The sequence below is a fragment of the Lactuca serriola genome, chromosome 4 (genome assembly GCF_051521515.1).
Source record: "Lactuca serriola cultivar US96UC23 chromosome 4, Lser_US96UC23_V15, whole genome shotgun sequence".
In the NCBI taxonomy this organism is placed as follows: domain Eukaryota; kingdom Viridiplantae; phylum Streptophyta; class Magnoliopsida; order Asterales; family Asteraceae; genus Lactuca; species Lactuca serriola.
The window spans coordinates 117,575,682-117,586,479 of record NC_136411.1 but is presented as its reverse complement, the minus strand read 5'-3'; positions in this window follow the sequence as shown (position 1 = coordinate 117,586,479).

Here is a 10,798-nt window from a genome sequence, read left to right as displayed (position 1 = left end):
GGCATTTGTATCTAGCATCCTTTGTAGTCATACGTAAAGCTTGTCCTCTTTTAACAACACTCTTTCCCTTGTTCTTATTCTCATCCCTCGACATCCCTTGGTGTATCATCTTTAACTTTTGGAAATTCCCATAAAAGTGACCACTTTCTATTTAATTAAAACATAGTGGTTAAATCGCCATACAATTACTTACAGTGTGTTCCAGATTTCCGCATTAAAAACACTTCAACAAAATGTAACTATTATTGAAATTTGCCACATGCTTTTTGTGACACTTTTTTAATGCCATTTACTATCATCTCTTTTATACTCGATGGGATATGGTTTTCTAGATATCCTTCATCATTTTGAGGATCCTTCAAAATTGCTTTCACAGTGGCACTTTTCTCGTCTTTCTTCTCTATATCCAACTCTATCATTTTATTGATCTTGGCATTTCAACTTTATCATACGATCCCTTGCGGCATCTACCACCTGATAAAAAGTGGTATACTTGGAATCTTGTATAAAATCACGTATATGGGTCCTTAATCCCCATTAGTATTTATCGATCTATCTTTCTTCATTATCGACCAAGTGCCTTGCAAATCGAGCCTTATCACTGAATTCAAAGGTTTACTCTTGAAATATCACATCCCCAACTCTACTGTCATTTTTAAAATTTTTATGTATGCTTAATTTAAAACAAAATATTACTTTTGTTGCGGAATTAGTCCCAAAAATGTTATTTCATTGCGAGATAATATTTGCATTAAACATTTCCAAAGAAACATTCGATATTAATATCTTTCAAAACATGGTATGTCATAACTGATACAAAACATAATCATAAACTTAGGTATTATATCATCTTTTATTCTATCGTCTATATCTCCTCTAATCTCTTATCTAGTCTAAACATCAATATCTTTGTATTACTTCCTGTGATATAAAGAAATTGAGTGGGCCAGGTTGGAAAACCTGGTGAGTACATAGGGATTTCAATATGATAATGTTATAATTAATATATATTTCAATAATATTGTAAATCCAATTATTACCAAACAATATGTATGTGCATCCGATTTGGATATTACATACCCTCATACCTAATCCTACCCGCACCTAATTGATCGTCACAGATCCTAGTCTACGATTATCAGGATGGATTACCCTGCCTGATGACCCACTTAGAAATATTAAAACATACAATTACAATTGTCTTATAAGGACCTTCTATTTTTAGTTGTCTGATGAACCATTTAGAAATATGAAAACATACCATCTAGGTCTCTTGGGCCTTGTTATGCCTTAGGTGTACTAGGGTTGGGCCATAGGATGATGGCCCATTTAGGGAAGGGTAAAGTGGTCTTTTACCCTAGGATTCGAATTAAGGATTTAGACTCTCAGTTTTAATTTATGGCCTAATTTTTAGTTAGGGTTTTATAATTTGTGATTTAGTATGGGGTTTTTTTTTTCGTTTCAACAACTCGAGTGTTATTTGTTTATCAGCGGACCGAGGTGAGTCTTCTGATAGTATTTTAGCGGGTCGAAGGAACCAATGATGTTTCATAGATTATTTCTATAAGAATGCTAGCTATCTGTATCACTCTTGCATGTTTTGTATCTATTTGTATTGTGTCGGGCAGGGCCCAATGCCAGGCAAGGTCTGATAAGTGTATTGGGTAGCGCCCATCGTATGTTACTGATAGATCTATACCAGGCGTGGCCCAATTAAGGTTGTGTGGGGCCCATTGTATGTATGGTATGTGGAATTTGGGGGTATGCTCACTAAGCTCTATGCTTACGGTTTTCAGTTTATGTATCATGTACTTCCTGTTCGAAGGGGAGGAGCTCGAGATGATCGTATTGCACACACCATGTTTTCCGCATTATAGACTTTCATGTATTTTAGATATGGATGAGATAATTTGATTTCCCATTTTTTTCTATGAACAAGTACTGGTTGGTTGTTTATCTAATATAAACTAAAATTTTTGGTTATAAGTTTTGGGACGTTTCAAATTGATATTAGAGCCTTGGTTTGAGGGATTCAGACATGCTCTCGGGTGTGTCTGAACTCAAATTGAGGATTTGGAGTGTTTTCTTTATGAAATAAAATGATTTTCAAAAAGGTTTTCAAATCAAAGAAAGGGTTGTGGTGCATGAAATCGACCGATACCATGTAAATCATCCCAAAAAACCCATATGTATTATATGTTTTAGGTTGTGATTTGAGAATCACATGCTAGTTTAGGGCTAAGGACCTGCTCAGGATTGCGTGATAGAATGCTAGGAGAGATGCATTGATGTTCGTATCGTATGGCCTTGTAGATCTGTAACGCCCGGTTCCTGGTACATATTTTTAATATAAGTTTATGCATTTTTACACTGGGATTTCGACGAGTTGGAGGCCCAACTCGTCGAGTAGAAGCGAACTTTGGACGTGGGTGGAAGAGTCTACTCGCCGAGTCGAAAGCCCCGACTCGACGAGTAGACCTATCTAGATGAAACCCTAAATTTGAGGGTTTGCACCCTATTTAAACAACTTATAGTTTCTCCACTAGCCTCCATCACCCTCAGACTCTCTTCACAAAACCCTAATCAAATATTGAGTGTTCTTGAGCTTTTTGGAGCTTTTTGTGTGTCTTTGAAGCTTGAGAAGAAAGAGGAAGATTGGGAGATCAAGAGAAAGAAAATAGATCCAGAGGTTTTGGCACATTCCTAGCTCATTTGATGTATAAAGCTGATACCTTGACGATTCATTTTTTAGATCTCTATTTAGGGCTATTTTCTACCTTTTCTAAGTCTTAGTGAAGCCAAAATCGGGATTGTGTTTATCAATGGAGTTGTACTTCAGATCTTGAACCTTTGAGGGTTCCCATGGCATAAAGGTGGCAACTTCATGGCTATGGGAGTCCCACGCACCTTGTAGACTTTATTTTTTGGTCCTTATGTGTAACAACGTATATTTTTCAAACAAAGGGTGAGAATGTGCGGTTCAAATAGATGTTGTGAGGTGTCGAAGACCATTGTCGCTTGATAGGTGTTGAAGTTTGTAATGCTGTATTCGTTATATGTATTTCATAAGGGCTCTTTTGTATGCCGAAGCTTATTAGATTCAGCCCTTATGTACTTTTTGCTAACTTCTGTGATTCCTATAAATCGGGATAGGTACTAGAGATAGAGTAACTTTTGGTCATTTAATGATCTTACTCTACATACTCTCTTTTATCTTTTAGAAGTTGAATTGAGCCATCCAAATTATATTTACTTCTAGTGTTGTATGTTATCTTTTCTTGTTGGTTATCATCTATGGAGTTTCCTTAGGGATTGTCAGTGGTTGTGTAGGATAGCCAAAGAAATCTTGGTCTAGGCTCGCTTTATTGTACCCTGTTTGGTTGTGGCTCTAAAGTAGGATCACCTGTTCGGGTGGCTATCTCATCTCTGGTTACTTAGGGTTACACATTCTATGGAGGTTAGCTGGTGGTAGGACTGTTTGCTGTGAGAGGTGTAGTAGGTGGTATTGAGTTCTCTGACTATATCAATGGGTCGAAGGCACCAATGTTGGCCCATCAGTTGACAGATAGGATGGATAGTTTTGATGTGTTTGTCTATTTATGTGAAGACCAAGGGGGAACCCATAACACTTGGATATCAGACCATGGGGGGAGCCTGTGGCATTCCAGGTGAAGACCATGGGGGAGCCCATGACACTTGAATATCAGACCACGGAGGGAGCTCGTGGCATTCCAGGTAAAGACCATCGGGGAGCCCATGACACATAGATATCAGACTGGGGGGAGCCTATGACATTCCAGGTTAAGACCAGGTGGGAGCCCTTGGCACTTAAGACTATGGGGTTAGCCCATGGCAATTATATTTGTTGCATGGTGTTACGTGGTTATATGTAGTATGATATTTTGTGAAACTCACTAACCTTTATTCTTATCCCATTTTTTTATGGTTTAAGGTATCATCGATTATTGTTGGAAGGCAAAGGCAAGACTGTACACACTCATCAGCAACATTGAAGATTTCGCGTTTCTACAATACTTTGATTTTTAATAAATGTAATTCGGAATAAATGGTTTTATTAATTAATGAATTAATAAATTGGAAAGTTTTACCTTAATAAAAATGAAAACCTTTGGTTGTGAAAATGGGATTTTACAATTTCTCATCACAAATAATTCAGGCCTTGCTAGTTGCCAACCAATCCATCCCGACGACAACCTAGAACACCTTGGTAGTTATCTATTTCTAATTCATAGGTTAAATATTCCCATTAATTTCAAATCGACAATCTTAGTATTGATTTCTAACTAAGATCCAACTCCTATTAATCATATCTACTTCAAATCTTTCGTTTAATGGGGCTAACAATATATTTAGTTTTTCAATAAATCGACTTGCACAAATGAAAATGTTGCACCTAAATCAAATATGCACGTATTGGGAGTGGGTTTAAAGTAAAGGTACCTGCGACAACATGGCATTTGTATCTAGCATCCTTTGTAGTCATACGTAAAGCTTGTCCTCTTTTAACAACACTCTTTCCCTTGTTCTTATTCTCATCCCTCGACATCCCTTGGTGTATCATCTTTAACTTTTGGAAATTCCCATAAAAGTGACCACTTTCTATTTAATTAAAACATAGTGGTTAAATCGCCATACAATTACTTACAGTGTGTTCCAGATTTCCGCATTAAAAACACTTCAACAAAATGTAACTATTATTGAAATTTGCCACATGCTTTTTGTGACACTTTTTTAATGCCATTTACTATCATCTCTTTTATACTCGATGGGATATGGTTTTCTAGATATCCTTCATCATTTTGAGGATCCTTCAAAATTGCTTTCACAGTGGCACTTTTCTCGTCTTTCTTCTCTATATCCAACTCTATCATTTTATTGATCTTGGCATTTCAACTTTATCATACGATCCCTTGCGGCATCTACCACCTGATAAAAAGTGGTATACTTGGAATCTTGTATAAAATCACGTATATGGGTCCTTAATCCCCATTAGTATTTATCGATCTATCTTTCTTCATTATCGACCAAGTGCCTTGCAAATCGAGCCTTATCACTGAATTCAAAGGTTTACTCTTGAAATATCACATCCCCAACTCTACTGTCATTTTTAAAATTTTTATGTATGCTTAATTTAAAACAAAATATTACTTTTGTTGCGGAATTAGTCCCAAAAATGTTATTTCATTGCGAGATAATATTTGCATTAAACATTTCCAAAGAAACGTTCGATATTAATATCTTTCAAAACATGGTATGTCATAACTGATACAAAACATAATCATAAACTTAGGTATTATATCATCTTTTATTCTATCGTCTATATCTCCTCTAATCTCTTATCTAGTCTAAACATCAATATCTTTGTATTACTTCCTGTGATATAAAGAAATTGAGTGGGCCAGGTTGGAAAACCTGGTGAGTACATAGGGATTTCAATATGATAATGTTATAATTAATATATATTTCAATAATATTGTAAATCCAATTATTACCAAACAATATGTATGTGCATCCGATTTGGATATTACATACCCTCATACCTAATCCTACCCGCACCTAATTGATCGTCACAGATCCTAGTCTACGATTATCAGGATGGATTACCCTGCCTGATGACCCACTTAGAAATATTAAAACATACAATTACAATTGTCTTATAAGGACCTTCTATTTTTAGTTGTCTGATGAACCATTTAGAAATATGAAAACATACCATCTAGGTCTCTTGGGCCTTGTTATGCCTTAGGTGTACTAGGGTTGGGCCATAGGATGATGGCCCATTTAGGGAAGGGTAAAGTGGTCTTTTACCCTAGGATTCGAATTAAGGATTTAGACTCTCAGTTTTAATTTATGGCCTAATTTTTAGTTAGGGTTTTATAATTTGTGATTTAGTATGGGGTTTTTTTTTTCGTTTCAACAACTCGAGTGTTATTTGTTTATCAGCGGACCGAGGTGAGTCTTCTGATAGTATTTTAGCGGGTCGAAGGAACGAATGATGTTTCATAGATTATTTCTATAAGAATGCTAGCTATCTGTATCACTCTTGCATGTTTTGTATCTATTTGTATTGTGTCGGGCAGGGCCCAATGCCAGGCAAGGTCTGATAAGTGTATTGGGTAGCGCCCATCGTATGTTACTGATAGATCTATACCAGGCGTGGCCCAATTAAGGTTGTGTGGGGCCCATTGTATGTATGGTATGTGGAATTTGGGGGTATGCTCACTAAGCTCTATGCTTACGGTTTTCAGTTTATGTATCATGTACTTCCTGTTCGAAGGGGAGGAGCTCGAGATGATCGTATTGCACACACCATGTTTTCCGCATTATAGACTTTCATGTATTTTAGATATGGATGAGATAATTTGATTTCCCATTTTTTTTCTATGAACAAGTACTGGTTGGTTGTTTATCTAATATAAACTAAAATTTTTGGTTATAAGTTTTGGGACGTTTCAAATTGATATTAGAGCCTTGGTTTGAGGGATTCAGACATGCTCTCGGGTGTGTCTGAACTCAAATTGAGGATTTGGAGTGTTTTCTTTATGAAATAAAATGATTTTCAAAAAGGTTTTCAAATCAAAGAAAGGGTTGTGGTGCATGAAATCGACCGATACCATGTAAATCATCCCAAAAAACCCATATGTATTATATGTTTTAGGTTGTGATTTGAGAATCACATGCTAGTTTAGGGCTAAGGACCTGCTCAGGATTGCGTGATAGAATGCTAGGAGAGATGCATTGATGTTCGTATTGTATGGCCTTGTAGATCTGTAACGCCCGGTTCCTGGTACATATTTTTAATATAAGTTTATGCATTTTTACACTGGGATTTCGACGAGTTGGAGGCCCAACTCGTCGAGTAGAAGCGAACTTTGGACGTGGGTGGAAGAGTCTACTCGCCGAGTCGAAAGCCCCGACTCGACGAGTAGACCTATCTAGATGAAACCCTAAATTTGAGGGTTTGCACCCTATTTAAACAACTTATAGTTTCTCCACTAGCCTCCATCACCCTCAGACTCTCTTCACAAAACCCTAATCAAATATTGAGTGTTCTTGAGCTTTTTGTGTGTCTTTGAAGCTTGAGAAGAAAGAGGAAGATTGGGAGATCAAGAGAAAGAAAATAGATCCAGAGGTTTTGGCACATTCCTAGCTCATTTGATGTATAAAGCTGATACCTTGACGATTCATTTTTTAGATCTCTATTTAGGGCTATTTTCTACCTTTTCTAAGTCTTAGTGAAGCCAAAATCGGGATTGTGTTTATCAATGGAGTTGTACTTCAGATCTTGAACCTTTGAGGGTTCCCATGGCATAAAGGTGGCAACTTCATGGCTATGGGAGTCCCACGCACCTTGTAGACTTTATTTTTTGGTCCTTATGTGTAACAACGTATATTTTTCAAACAAAGGGTGAGAATGTGCGGTTCAAATAGATGTTGTGAGGTGTCGAAGACCATTGTCGCTTGATAGGTGTTGAAGTTTGTAATGCTGTATTCGTTATATGTATTTCATAAGGGCTCTTTTGTATGCCGAAGCTTATTAGATTCAGCCCTTATGTACTTTTTGCTAACTTCTGTGATTCCTATAAATCGGGATAGGTACTAGAGATAGAGTAACTTTTGGTCATTTAATGATCTTACTCTACATACTCTCTTTTATCTTTTAGAAGTTGAATTGAGCCATCCAAATTATATTTACTTCTAGTGTTGTATGTTATCTTTGCTTGTTGGTTATCATCTATGGAGTTTCCTTAGGGATTGTCAGTGGTTGTGTAGGATAGCCAAAGAAATCTTGGTCTAGGCTCGCTTTATTGTACCCTGTTTGGTTGTGGCTCTAAAGTAGGATCACCTGTTCGGGTGGCTATCTCATCTCTGGTTACTTAGGGTTACACATTCTATGGAGGTTAGCTGGTGGTAGGACTGTTTGCTGTGAGAGGTGTAGTAGGTGGTATTGAGTTCTCTGACTATATCATGGGTCGAAGGCACCAATGTTGGCCCATCAGTTGACAGATAGGATGGATAGTTTTGATGTGTTTGTCTATTTATGTGAAGACCAAGGGGGAACCCATAACACTTGGATATCAGACCATGGGGGGAGCCTGTGGCATTCCAGGTGAAGACCATGGGGGAGCCCATGACACTTGAATATCAGACCACGGAGGGAGCTCATGGCATTCCAGGTAAAGACCATCGGGGAGCCCATGACACATAGATATCAGACTGGGGGGAGCCTATGACATTCCAGGTTAAGACCAGGTGGGAGCCCTTGGCACTTAAGACTATGGGGTTAGCCCATGGCAATTATATTTGTTGCATGGTGTTACGTGGTTATATGTAGTATGATATTTTGTGAAACTCACTAACCTTTATTCTTATCCCATTTTTTATGGTTTAAGGTATCATCGATTATTGTTGGAAGGCAAAGGCAAGACTGTACACACTCATCAGCAACATTGAAGATTTCGCGTTTCTACAATACTTTGATTTTTAATAAATGTAATTCGGAATAAATGGTTTTATTAATTAATGAATTAATAAATTGGAAAGTTTTACCTTAATAAAAATGAAAACCTTTGGTTGTGAAAATGGGATTTTACAATTTCTCATCACAAATAATTCAGGCCTTGCTAGTTGCCAACCAATCCATCCCGACGACAACCTAGAACACCTTGGTAGTTATCTATTTCTAATTCATAGGTTAAATATTCCCATTAATTTCAAATCGACAATCTTAGTATTGATTTCTAACTAAGATCCAACTCCTATTAATCATATCTACTTCAAATCTTTCGTTTAATGGGGCTAACGATATATTTAGTTTTTCAATAAATCGACTTGCACAAATGAAAATGTTGCACCTAAATCAAATATGCACGTATTGGGAGTGGGTTTAAAGTAAAGGTACCTGCGACAACATGGCATTTGTATCTAGCATCCTTTGTAGTCATACGTAAAGCTTGTCCTCTTTTAACAACACTCTTTCCCTTGTTCTTATTCTCATCCCTCGACATCCCTTGGTGTATCATCTTTAACTTTTGGAAATTCCCATAAAAGTGACCACTTTCTATTTAATTAAAACATAGTGGTTAAATCGCCATACAATTACTTACATTGTGTTCCAGATTTCCGCATTAAAAACACTTCAACAAAATGTAACTATTATTGAAATTTGCCACATGCTTTTTGTGACACTTTTTTAATGCCATTTACTATCATCTCTTTTATACTCGATGGGATATGGTTTTCTAGATATCCTTCATCATTTTGAGGATCCTTCAAAATTGCTTTCACAGTGGCACTTTTCTCGTCTTTCTTCTCTATATCCAACTCTATCATTTTATTGATCTTGGCATTTCAACTTTATCATACGATCCCTTGCGGCATCTACCACCTGATAAAAAGTGGTATACTTGGAATCTTGTATAAAATCACGTATATGGGTCCTTAATCCCCATTAGTATTTATCGATCTATCTTTCTTCATTATCGACCAAGTGCCTTGCAAATCGAGCCTTATCACTGAATTCAAAGGTTTACTCTTGAAATATCACATCCCCAACTCTACTGTCATTTTTAAAATTTTTATGTATGCTTAATTTAAAACAAAATATTACTTTTGTTGCGGAATTAGTCCCAAAAATGTTATTTCATTGCGAGATAATATTTGCATTAAACATTTCCAAAGAAACATTCGATATTAATATCTTTCAAAACATGGTATGTCATAACTGATACAAAACATAATCATAAACTTAGGTATTATATCATCTTTTATTCTATCGTCTATATCTCCTCTAATCTCTTATCTAGTCTAAACATCAATATCTTTGTATTACTTCCTGTGATATAAAGAAATTGAGTGGGCCAGGTTGGAAAACCTGGTGAGTACATAGGGATTTCAATATGATAATGTTATAATTAATATATATTTCAATAATATTGTAAATCCAATTATTACCAAACAATATGTATGTGCATCCGATTTGGATATTACATACCCTCATACCTAATCCTACCCGCACCTAATTGATCGTCACAGATCCTAGTCTACGATTATCAGGATGGATTACCCTGCCTGATGACCCACTTAGAAATATTAAAACATACAATTACAATTGTCTTATAAGGACCTTCTATTTTTAGTTGTCTGATGAACCATTTAGAAATATGAAAACATACCATCTAGGTCTCTTGGGCCTTGTTATGCCTTAGGTGTACTAGGGTTGGGCCATAGGATGATGGCCCATTTAGGGAAGGGTAAAGTGGTCTTTTACCCTAGGATTCGAATTAAGGATTTAGACTCTCAGTTTTAATTTATGGCCTAATTTTTAGTTAGGGTTTTATAATTTGTGATTTAGTATGGGGTTTTTTTTTCGTTTCAACAACTCGAGTGTTATTTGTTTATCAGCGGACCGAGGTGAGTCTTCTGATAGTATTTTAGCGGGTCGAAGGAACCAATGATGTTTCATAGATTATTTCTATAAGAATGCTAGCTATCTGTATCACTCTTGCATGTTTTGTATCTATTTGTATTGTGTCGGGCAGGGCCCAATGCCAGGCAAGGTCTGATAAGTGTATTGGGTAGCGCCCATCGTATGTTACTGATAGATCTATACCAGGCATGGCCCAATTAAGGTTGTGTGGGGCCCATTGTATGTATGGTATGTGGAATTTGGGGGTATGCTCACTAAGCTCTATGCTTACGGTTTTCAGTTTATGTATCATGTACTTCCTGTTCGAAGGGGAGGAGCTCGAGATGATCGTATTGCACACACCATGTT